A 10562-nucleotide genomic window follows, 5' to 3' on the forward strand; every position below is an offset into this window, starting at 1 on the left:
CCTCCGTGCTCAGGAGCCTTTCCAAGCGCCTGAGCCTGAGCCGGGGGAGCTCTCTTCCTCCTGGTTTTGCCCATCTCCATCCCCACACCACGTTTGGCTGCTCCCCGCCCTGGGCAGAGCCCTCCACCCATGCCCGGAACACTCAGCTGGCCTGATCCCTGTGGCGCCAGGCGGGTCCCGAAGGGCGGGCAGGGCAGCTGCCAGGATGCTGGGTGGGAGGCAGGCAAGGCTGGGCCAGGGGCTCCCGCTGGGCCTGGGGTGATCCACTCCCTTGTTCATTCTTTTCTCCACATTCCTGAGTGGCCTGCTCAGGTTTGGGGAGGGGCGACAGGCATAGAGGACACCAGCACCTGTAGTCCTGGGAACAGAGGGTCAGAGCCTCTAGGAGGGGAGGCAATCAGGAAGGCTTCCTGGAGGAGTCGATGCTGGAGCTGAATCCTGTTGCTGTCTCTCAAAGGGAGTTGCTAGCTGCTTTCCAGTGGTGTACGCAAAAGCAGGAAGGCTGAAGGCAGCTGTGACCAGGCACCCAGGCTTTGTCCTCCTGTCCACCCACACGGCCACCTGCAGGGAGCTTCTGAGAGCACAGACTCCATGTGTCCCCGCCCTGCTTAAAGCCCGCCAGTAACAGACTCTCAGAGGACGCTGGTCCTTCCTACTCGGCCCAGGCCACTTCAGGGCTCCTATGAAGGACTTTCACTCAATCAGCACCTTTCAAATTTCAGGTTGTGACCCATTAGTGGGGCTTGAAATCACTTTAGTGGGCCAGGAATGACATATTCATTATTTATTTATCTATTTATTTATTTAGAGACAGGGTTTCACCCTGTCATCCAGACTCAGCTCACTGCAACCTCTGTCTCCTGGGTTCAAGTGATTCTCCCACCTCAGCCTCCCGAGTGACTGGGAGTATGGGCAGGAACCACTGTGCCCAGCTTAGTTTTGTATTTTTTGGTAGAGATGGGGTTTTACCATGTTGCTCAGGCTGGTCTCGAACTCCTGGCCTCAAGCGATCCACCCACCTCGGCCACCCAAAGTTCTGGGATTACAGGCATGAGCCACCGCGCCCTGCCAGGAACAGGATTTTCAGATGGGATGGAATGTCATAGAACAGAATGGAGTTAAATAGAATAGAAAATAACAGAATAGACTAAATGCAAGTGATCAAATTCAACACTGTCTCTTGCGCTTTTTCTTTTTCCTTCTTTCTTTTATCTTTTGAGACAGGGTCTTGCTCTGTTGTCCAGGCTGGAGTGCAGTGGCATGATCATAGCTCACTGCAGCCTCAAATCCTGGACTCAAGTGATCCTCCTGAGTAGCTGGGACTGCACGTGCATTTCACCACACCTGGCTAATGTTTTAAAGTAATTAATTAAAAAAAGATAGGAACAGGGTCTCACTATGTTACTCAGGCTGGTCTCAAACTCCTGGCCTCAAGCGATCCTCCCGCCTCGGCATGATTACAGGCATGAGCCACGGCGCCTGGCCTGAACCTTTGTTTAAGTTTATGTGTTTGCATGTGTATACTGGATCGTGATGAATTGTTTTTTCTGCTCAGCACTGTCAAAAAGTCTAAAAGGCATGGTTGCCATGACTATTTACACATTCTCTCCGTCTACCCTGAGGGCTATTGTCATTCCTATAGCAAGCATCTGCAATGCAGCTGAGTGAATGTGTGAGTGAAAAAAATGAGTAGGGATGGGGGGAGACCCCTATTGCTATACACCTCCCCAGCCCCCTTGGTGGTCACAGATCAGGCCCCTGCCAAGCAGATAAGAGCCGGGTGCCGGGTCTTGGGCCCCCAGCTTGGATCACACGTGGGGTCATGGTTCTCAGGTGGGGCCATGTCTGCTCCTGACCCCATAAGCCCTCCAGACTCCCAGGGGGACAATCAACTGGTTCAGGTCCTCAGAATCCCGAGGACGGGACCAGGCATAGTGGCTCACGCCTGTAACCCCAGCACTTTGGGAGGCCACGGCAGGTGCATTGCTTTAGGTCAGGAGTTTGAGACCAGCCTGGCCAACATGGCAAAACCTTGTCTCTATCCAAAATACAAAGATTAGCTGGGCAAGGTGGTGCACAACTGTAATCTCAGCTACTTGGGAGGCTGAGATTGAGATCGCGCTGCTGCACTCCAGCCTGTGCAACAGAATGAGACTGTCTCAACAACAACAACAAAAAAGAGACCCTGTCTCCAAATACAGTCACATTATGAGGTCCTGGGGGACTCAGAGGACTTCAACATGTGAAGTTTGGGGTGACACAATTCAGTCCATAACAGAAGGCTTGTGGGAACCTGGGAGAGGGAGGGGGCCTCCTCCTTCCTCCCAGCTCCAAGTGCAGTAAGGGAATATTCTGGAGCTAAGACCTGCAGATGCCCTGATTCCTTTCTCAACCATCAGCATGCTCACTGCAAACCTTCCCTTGCCCTCTTCTGAAAGCAAAGCTCTGGTTTAGGTTTGTGCCTGGGCTGGAAGGGTGGGTTTCCGGAGTTGGGAGCCCCTCCCAGAACCATATTCAAAATATCCTGGTTAGGAGAAAAGCCCCCACCTGCACTGACTTCTCAAGAGGTCCTTCCTGGTCACACTGTGTTACTAGGTGGTCTGGGTATGATGCCCGGCGAGGGGCATATGATTGTCCCTGGCCCTTTCTTTGGTTCAGGCTGGGCTACCTACTCTTCTTCCATCAGCCCAGATTGGTGGGAGCCCTGGTTCCCCTACCCTGAACTGTGTATGGGAATTCACGGGTATATAAAAAAAAAATCCACCTGAAAGTGATAATGTGGATTAGGGCGGGGAGTCATGCAGAAGCAGTGCCAGATGGTGCAGTCCAGGAGGGCTTTCTGGAGGAGGCAAGAAATGGTTTTAGCTTTCAACCTGAACTGCCCTCCTTCCCATTGTCAGACACCATGCTAGGGGCCTCTATCACAATAACTGGTTTAATATCCAGACAAACAGGGTGGTGCTATTATCCCCCTCAATCTTTTTTCTTTTTCTCGTCCAGGTTGTCGCCCAGGCTGGAGTGCAGTGGCACAATCTCCACTCACTGCAACCTCCACCTCCCAGATTCAAGCAATTCTCCTGCCTCAGACTCCTGAGTAGCTGGGATTACAGGTGCCTACCACCATGCCCGGCTAATTTTTGTATTTTTAGTAGAGACAGGATTTCACTACATTGGCCAAGCTGGTCTTGAACTCCTGACCTCAAGTGATCCGCCCGCCTCAGCCTCCCAGAGTGCTGGGATTAGAGGCATGAGCCACCGCACCCGGCCTCCACCCCTCTCTGCATCTCTGTCTCCCTCTCTGTCCATCTCCACATGTTCCTGTCTGCATCTTTCTCTGCACCCTGGGGTCTACTCCTGCAGGGTCTGAGGCTCTCGTTACCCGGGTTTGCATTACATTGTTTATCCAGAGGAGATTCAGCTGCCTGAGCTCTCCTTCCGCTCCCAGAGGAGGAAGCATGCTCAGTGGGGTTGTCCCCGTGGCCCCTCATGCAGGTTTTGGCTTTCGGCTCTGGGCAGACAGTGCTTTTCTCTGCCTTGTGCTACTATCCTTGAAATCACCAGGGCAGCCTGGATAGTCTTCCTGCTGCCCCCTGCCCCCCCAGAGGAGGAGACTGAAGCCTGCTGGGGACATAGCAGTGAGGGTGAGTGTGTCTGTGTGGGTCTCTGTGTCAGCATATCTGTGGATGTGTGGCACTATGTGTGCGTGTTGTCGTGTTGACTTGCCAGACAACATCTGCTCACGCAACTGCTAATGCAACTCATAAGAGTATTTTATTTATTTTTGAGACAGGTTCTTGCTCTGTTATCCAGGCTGCAGTGCAGTGGTGCTATCATAGCTCACTGTAGCCTCAGCCTCCTGGGCTCAGGTGATCCTCCCACCTCAGTCTCCCGAGTAACTGGGATTACAGGTGTGCACCACCACACCCGGCTACTTTTTAAATTTTTTGGAGTTGAGGTCTCACTATGTTGCCCAGGCTGGTCTCAAACTTCTGGCCTCAAGTGATCCTACCACCTTGGCCTCCCAAAGTGCTGGGATTACAGGTGGGAGCCTCCGCGTTGGGCTCCCAGTGTGATTTTAACTTTAATTTCCCTGATGAGTAATGCTGGCACACACTTTCTTTCTTTCTTTTTTTTTTTTTTTTTTTATGAGACAGAGTCTCCCTCTGTCGCCCAGGCTGGAGTGCAGTGGCGCGATCTTGGCTCAGTGCAAGCTCCGCTTCTTGGGTTTACACCATTCTCCTGCCTCAGCCTCCCAAGTAGCTGGGACTACAGGCTACAGGCGCCCGCCACCATGCCCGGCTAATTTTTTTGTATTTTTAGTAGAGACGGGATTTCACTGTGGCACACACTTTCTCACACACTTCTTGGGCATTTGATTATCCTTGTTTGTGAAGTGACTTTTTACATCTTATGCACATTTTTGAAAATGGGATTGATATTTCCTTACTGATTCGTGGAGTTCTTTGTGTTGATACAATTCTGCAGTTAGCTGTATGTATTAGAAAGATCTTATCTCAATCTTTGGCTTGCCTTTATTTATGTTTATTTTGATTGTTTGTAGAGATGGGGGTCTTGCTATGTTGCCCAGGTTGGCCTTGAACTCCTGGCTTCAAGCGATCCTCCCACCTTGGCCTCTCAGGGCACTGGGATTATGAGCGTGAGCTACTGTGCCCGGCTTGGCTTGCCTTACTTTTAATGCTGTCTTTTGATGACTACCATTCCTTGATTTTAACAAAGTCAAAGGTATCTGTCTTTTCTCTAGGGGTTAGTGCTTTGTCTGTCCTGTTTAAGAAATCTGTACCCATCTGAAGGTCATGAAGATAATCTCTTACGCTTTTTTTTGGGAGCATTATAGTTTTACCTTTCACAATTAGGTCTATGATCTACGTTGACACAGAGCATTTGAAATCTCCCCACAGCCAGGAGTTGGCCTGTCTGCCCTCATCCTTCCTAAAGCGTGGTGGCCCCAGCATTTGGAAAAAGGCTTTTCCCTCCTGGGTCGCCAGCTGCACGGCCTCTTTTAGGGCCCCAGCCCTTCCTCCAGGCCCTGGAATTAATAAAAGCTCTGAACTGCCTGTGGTTTTCAGGCTGAGAGCTGGTTCCAACGCCTGTTAGGATTCAGGCAGCAAGTTGGAGGCCACCATCCTTTCTTCACTTGGGTTTTTGTGCTCCCCCTCCTGGTGGTGGAGAAGCTCACCCATTCATGGAACTCTGAGGGTCCCCAGACCGGAATAAGGAATCTCTCTCTGTTTTTTTTTTTTTTTCTTTTTTTCTTTTTTTTTTTGAGACAGACTCTCACTGTTGCTCAGGCTGGAGTGCAGTGGTGCGATCTCAGCTCACTGCAACCTCCACCTTCTGGGTTCAAACGATTCTCCTGCCTCAGCCTCCCAAGTAGCTGGGATGACAGGTGCCTGCCACTGTGCCCCGCTAATTTTTGTATTTTTAGTAGAGATGGGGTTTCGCCATGTTGGCCAGGCTGGTCTCGAACTCCTGACCTTAAGTGATCCATCCCCCCTCAGCCTCCCAAAGTGCTAGGATTACAGGTGTGAGCCACCGTGCCCAGCCTGGAATTAGGAATCTCTAAAGAGCCTTGGCTGGGCGAGGTGGCTCACACCTGTAATCCTAGCACTTTGGGAGGTGGAGGCAGGCGGATCACTTGAGCTCAGGAGTTCGAGACTGGCCTGGCCAACAAGGTGTAACTTCATCTCTGTTAAAAGTACAACAGTTAGCCAGGCATGGTGGCACATGTCTATAGTCCCAGCTGCTTGGGAGGCTGAGGCAGGAGAATCACTTGAACGTAGGAGGTGAAGGTTGCAGTGAGCTGAGATTGTGCCAGTGCACTCCAGCCTAGGTGACAGATTGAGGCTCCGTCTCAAAAAAAGAAAAAGAAAAAGAAAAAAGAGCATCTTATCTAGTCTCTCCTTACTCCTCCCTAAACCCACCCTACAGCCTATATTTCTCTTGCTGCCTCTCTCTTATGGGCTGGAGGAGCTCATTGCAACCAGGATGGCAGGTAGATTCCATCACCAACTGTGTTTGATGGGCAATGGCCATCAGAAGTGGTGTTAAAAAGGATTCTGAGGATATCCAGGCTCAGCAGATGCGAATCACACAGTCAATGGGTCATGTCTGCTGGGAGCAAGAGGCGGGAGTTACGGCCTATACTTTGTGTATTAAATGACCCTGATCTAGTCTAAATCCCTTATTAGGATTAATCCAAAGTAAAGTTTAAATGATTCATTCAGTGGTACTCAGGCATTAATTAACATAGATAGTTTGTCTGGGCGCAGTGGCTCATCCCTGTAATCCCAGCACTTTGGGAGGCCGATGTGGGAGGATCCCTTGAAGCCAGGAGTTAGAGATCAGCCTGGGCAACATAGCGAAACCCCCATCTCTGCAAAAAACAAACGAAACAATTAGCTGGCTATGGTGGTATACGCCTGTACTCCAGCTATTCAGGAGGCTAAGGTAGGAGGATCACTTGAATCCAGGAGTTCGAGGCTGCAGTGAGTCATGACTACGCCACAGCACTCCAGTCTGGGCAATAGAGTGAGTCCCTGTTTCTAAAAGAAAAATAATAATAATAAGAAGAAGATAGTTTAGAAGCTTGGCTATTACCCATTTAACAGAAAGGCACTTACTTGCTTATTCAGCTAATACTGATTTAGCAACTACTAATTTCTGTCCGTGTGCTAGGCATTGAGAATATGACGGTGAATCCAATCTAGGCTGATGTCTGCCTAGTTCTGCGTTTCTCCCTTGACTCTAATATTCAATGTATGGACTTAATAAGTCAGCCATCTCACGGGACAGTCATTTACCGTCGGGTGGGCCAGCTGTTCCTGGGGTGGGATTATAGTAACATTTTTTAAAAATGGGGGCCAGGTGTGGTGACTATGCCTATAATCCCAGCAGTTTGGGAGACTGAGACAGGCGGATCACTTGAATCCGGGAGTTCGAGACTAGCCTGGGCAACATGGCAAAACCCCATTTCTACAAAATACACACACACACACACACACACTTAGCCAGGCTTAGTGGCGTGTGCCTGTAGTCTCAGCTACTTGGGGGCGCTGAGGCTGGAGGACCGCTTGAGCCTGGAAGGTGGAGGTTACAGTGAGCCGAGATCATGTCACTGCACTCCAGCCTGGGTGACAGACTAAAACCCTGTCTCAAAAATAAAGGAAGTTGGTAGGTAACCGGGGTTCTGAGGTTGTAATGTTTCTCTCCAAGTACCTTTGCAGAAAGAGGTCCCCAAATGAGGCCTGTAAATGAAAGGCTGTGAAAACACAAATTACTAATGAAATGGACCAGGGGGTCTCCTGGGTTTCTATGATAGTCCTTGGAGACTGTTCGGGCACCATTCAGCGGCCATTCCTCCCCCGGTTCTGCCGGCCTGCAACGCCTGTCTCCTTCTGAGCCGGCCTCAGGACCTTCTACCCTTCACCAGACACACCCTTCCCACTACACCCCTGTGGTTAAAAGCAGAGGTTCTGAATCCACACGGTGCAAGTTCAAGTCCCTCTTACTCCACTTTAGCACTTTGACGTTGAGCAACGTACCCTCCCTGAGCCTCAGTTTCCTCATCTCTTAGAGAGGGTGTGGCAAGGAGTCAGGGAGCTCAAGCATCACACGTGCCTGGCACAAAGTAGCTGCTCAGCAAAATCTTAGCTACAGCCCCACTCAGATCCCTGGCTCAGGGCTGTTTGGAGAAACTGGGGCAGTAAGAAGAGGTGTGGCCGCGTCCTGGGGTTCCATAGAAAATTCATTTCTGCATCCTCTATGTGGAGCTTTGCACTGAGCCTGGGACTTGGTAGAGACTCGATCAAGGCCCGTAACGGGTGGGAGAACCAGGGTTTTGTTCTCAACCTTCTGCTTCTTTCCCGGTGGAAAAACCCTGATTTGTTTCAGGGGAGTGAAGGAGCGGGGTTTGTAGGTTTTCTGGACCAGGTGGGCTCGGAGAAGGCCCTGCAGTCTCTGTTGGATGAGAGGGGCCCCAGGAGGTGAGCCCCGACCCTGCAGCAGAGCCACTCCCTGGGGTCCAACTGTATCTCCACCGCCCACCAGACCCCATGTTCTAGGCTTCAATGATGTCCACCGCCCTGGCTGGGCCCTAGCCAAGCCCTCACTCGCTGGTGAGGGCCAAGCCGAGGCCGTGCCAGGCTCAGCGGAGGCCCTTGGCCAAGAACAGCAGAGCCATTCTCAGGAAAGCTGAGGGATTAAGCTGGGAGGCCAGCAGGGACTCAGGTATCCGCCCTCTGCCCCAGCTTGGCCATGGGAGGCAGGGAGACCTCACAGTTGTAAAGCAAAGGGACTGACCAGAGCCACCCACCCGGGGACCTGAGGACACAGTGTGGCCTGGGCCAGCTTGCTCCTGCGGTCGCCTCTGGGGAGGAGTTGAGACCACATGGACTGATGCTGAAGGACCGTGGCCTAGGACCTGTCCCTGATCTCAGGCCCGCCCTGCCCTGGTGTTGGAATCTTAGCTCCTCTGGGTCTCCTGGGGGCTTTGCTCACCTGGAGGGATGGGCAGGATGATGTGGATGGCTCACTGCAGAGAGTCCCTTCTGCTGGGGCCACCTTTGTGTCTGGCCGGGCTAGTGTGGGGTGGACAGGCCTGGCCGTGGCTGCTGGGTTGTAGCGGCAGAGGCGATTGGGGTCAGAGGGCTATGTGTGTCTGCCCAGTTCCTGGGCGGAGGGTCTCCAGCTCGACTCTGGTAGGGGTCCCTGAATTCCTGGGGATCTCTCTCCTCTGCCTCCCGCTGTGGAGGGGCGTCTGCTGCTCCCTCACTCCCCCTGAGTAGAATGTGGTTCCCGCATCCCTGTCCTGTCCAAATCCAACCCACGCTCAGGACTTGCTTACCTCTAGGAACCCCAGACTGGGCCATGTGCTCCCACCTGCTCCCAGCCGTCTATTCTCCCTCCCGGGTGACATTGGCTGCAATGGACTGCTATCATCTGCAGACAGCCCTGTCTCCCTCACACTGGAGCCCCTACCGGGCAGGGCTGCCCCCTTCCCTTTCTTCTCCTCCATCTCCCTCTCCCCACCTGGCTAATCCCAATGTCCCTGGGCCATGCTGGCTGCTGGCTGGGCCCCACCAGAGCAGGTGGCCGCCTGACCTGGCCTGGTCCCCATCTGGGCCGCCTCTAGGCCCCTCCCTATGGGCCCAGGCGGATGGGGTGTCTGCAGGGATGCTGACTCAGATGTTATTTTGGGCTCCCCTTGGGCCCGGCGGGCTCTGGGGCCTCAGGCCTGTTTAGACGGCTGGGCCGGATGTGACCGATTCCAGGCCCCGGGGCCTCCACTGACCGGGTGAGAGCCAGGCCAAGGTGGATGCCCTGGGCAGGGGGCAAGCAGGTCGGGCAGGCCTGGCGGGTCCAGAGATCCCAGGGCCAGCCCAGCCTCCCTCCTGGACTCCAGTTGCCTGGAGGTCCTGCCTTCCTCATACCTTATTCTCAGGGGTCCCAGCTGAGGGCCTGAACCTGGGGGCTGCCATCCTAGGGGCGTGACTGAGAGGTCATTTTCTTTTTCTTTTTGAGACAGAGTTTCACTCTGTTGTCCAGGCTGGAGTGCAGTGGCATGATCTCGGCTCACTGCAACATCCTCCTCCTGGGTTCAAGCGATTCTCCTGCCTCAGCCTCCCAAGCAGCTGGGATTGCAGGCGCCCACCACCATGCCTGGCTAATTTCTGTATTTTTGGTAGAGACAAGGTTTCACCATGTTGGCCAGGCTGGTCTCGAACTCCTGACCTCAAGTGATCTGCCTGCCTTGGCCTCCCAAAGTTCTGGGATTACAGGCGTGAGCCACCGCGCCTGGCCCTGGAGAATTTTCATTCCCAGAATCCCTGAATTAGATTGCCAGCTGGAGAGGGCCAGTCTCCAAGGGCATAGCCTCAGTATCTGCTCAGCCCCAGATATACACCTGTGCCCCCAAGTTAGCGGACTCAAGGCCCAGAGACGCAGAAACGGGCACATTCCAACCTGGGTCTCTAACTTCCAGAAGACGCCCCCTCTTCAAAGCTGCCACCAAAGCTTCTCAGTGGAAGACCAAGGGACAAGTCCCCTGAGCTCCCCATGCCCCACATGGGCTCTGCACCGGCTGTCCCGGGCATTCAGAAAGCTCCCTCTGCTCCGTGGGTCTTGGCTTCCTCATCTGTCAAAGCCACTGTTTGGGCTCCATTGGGAGCCTATGGGCCAGGACAACCCCCAGATTTGCTGTTGTAAAGTGGTTGTCTAGGCAGGGGCAGCTGGTGCTGCTGGTCTTGTGGGCAGAGCTTCACCATCCAACCCCCTGGAGTAATATATAATTCTATTATTTGTGTTCTGAGAAGCTGGCTGTTATATCTAGAGGCTTGATTAAGGTAATATTCTGGCTGGGCGCAGTGGCTCACGCCTGTAATCCCAGCACTTTTGGAAGCCTATGTGGATGGATCACCTGAGGTCAGGAGTTCGAGACCAGCCTGGACAACATGGCGAAAACCCATCTCTACTAAAAATACAAAAAATTAGCCAGGAGTGGTGGTGCGCTCCTGTAATCCCAGCTACTTGGCTAAGGCAGGAGA

The sequence above is a fragment of the Rhinopithecus roxellana genome, chromosome 6, assembly GCF_007565055.1.
Source record: "Rhinopithecus roxellana isolate Shanxi Qingling chromosome 6, ASM756505v1, whole genome shotgun sequence".
In the NCBI taxonomy this organism is placed as follows: Eukaryota; Metazoa; Chordata; class Mammalia; order Primates; family Cercopithecidae; genus Rhinopithecus; species Rhinopithecus roxellana.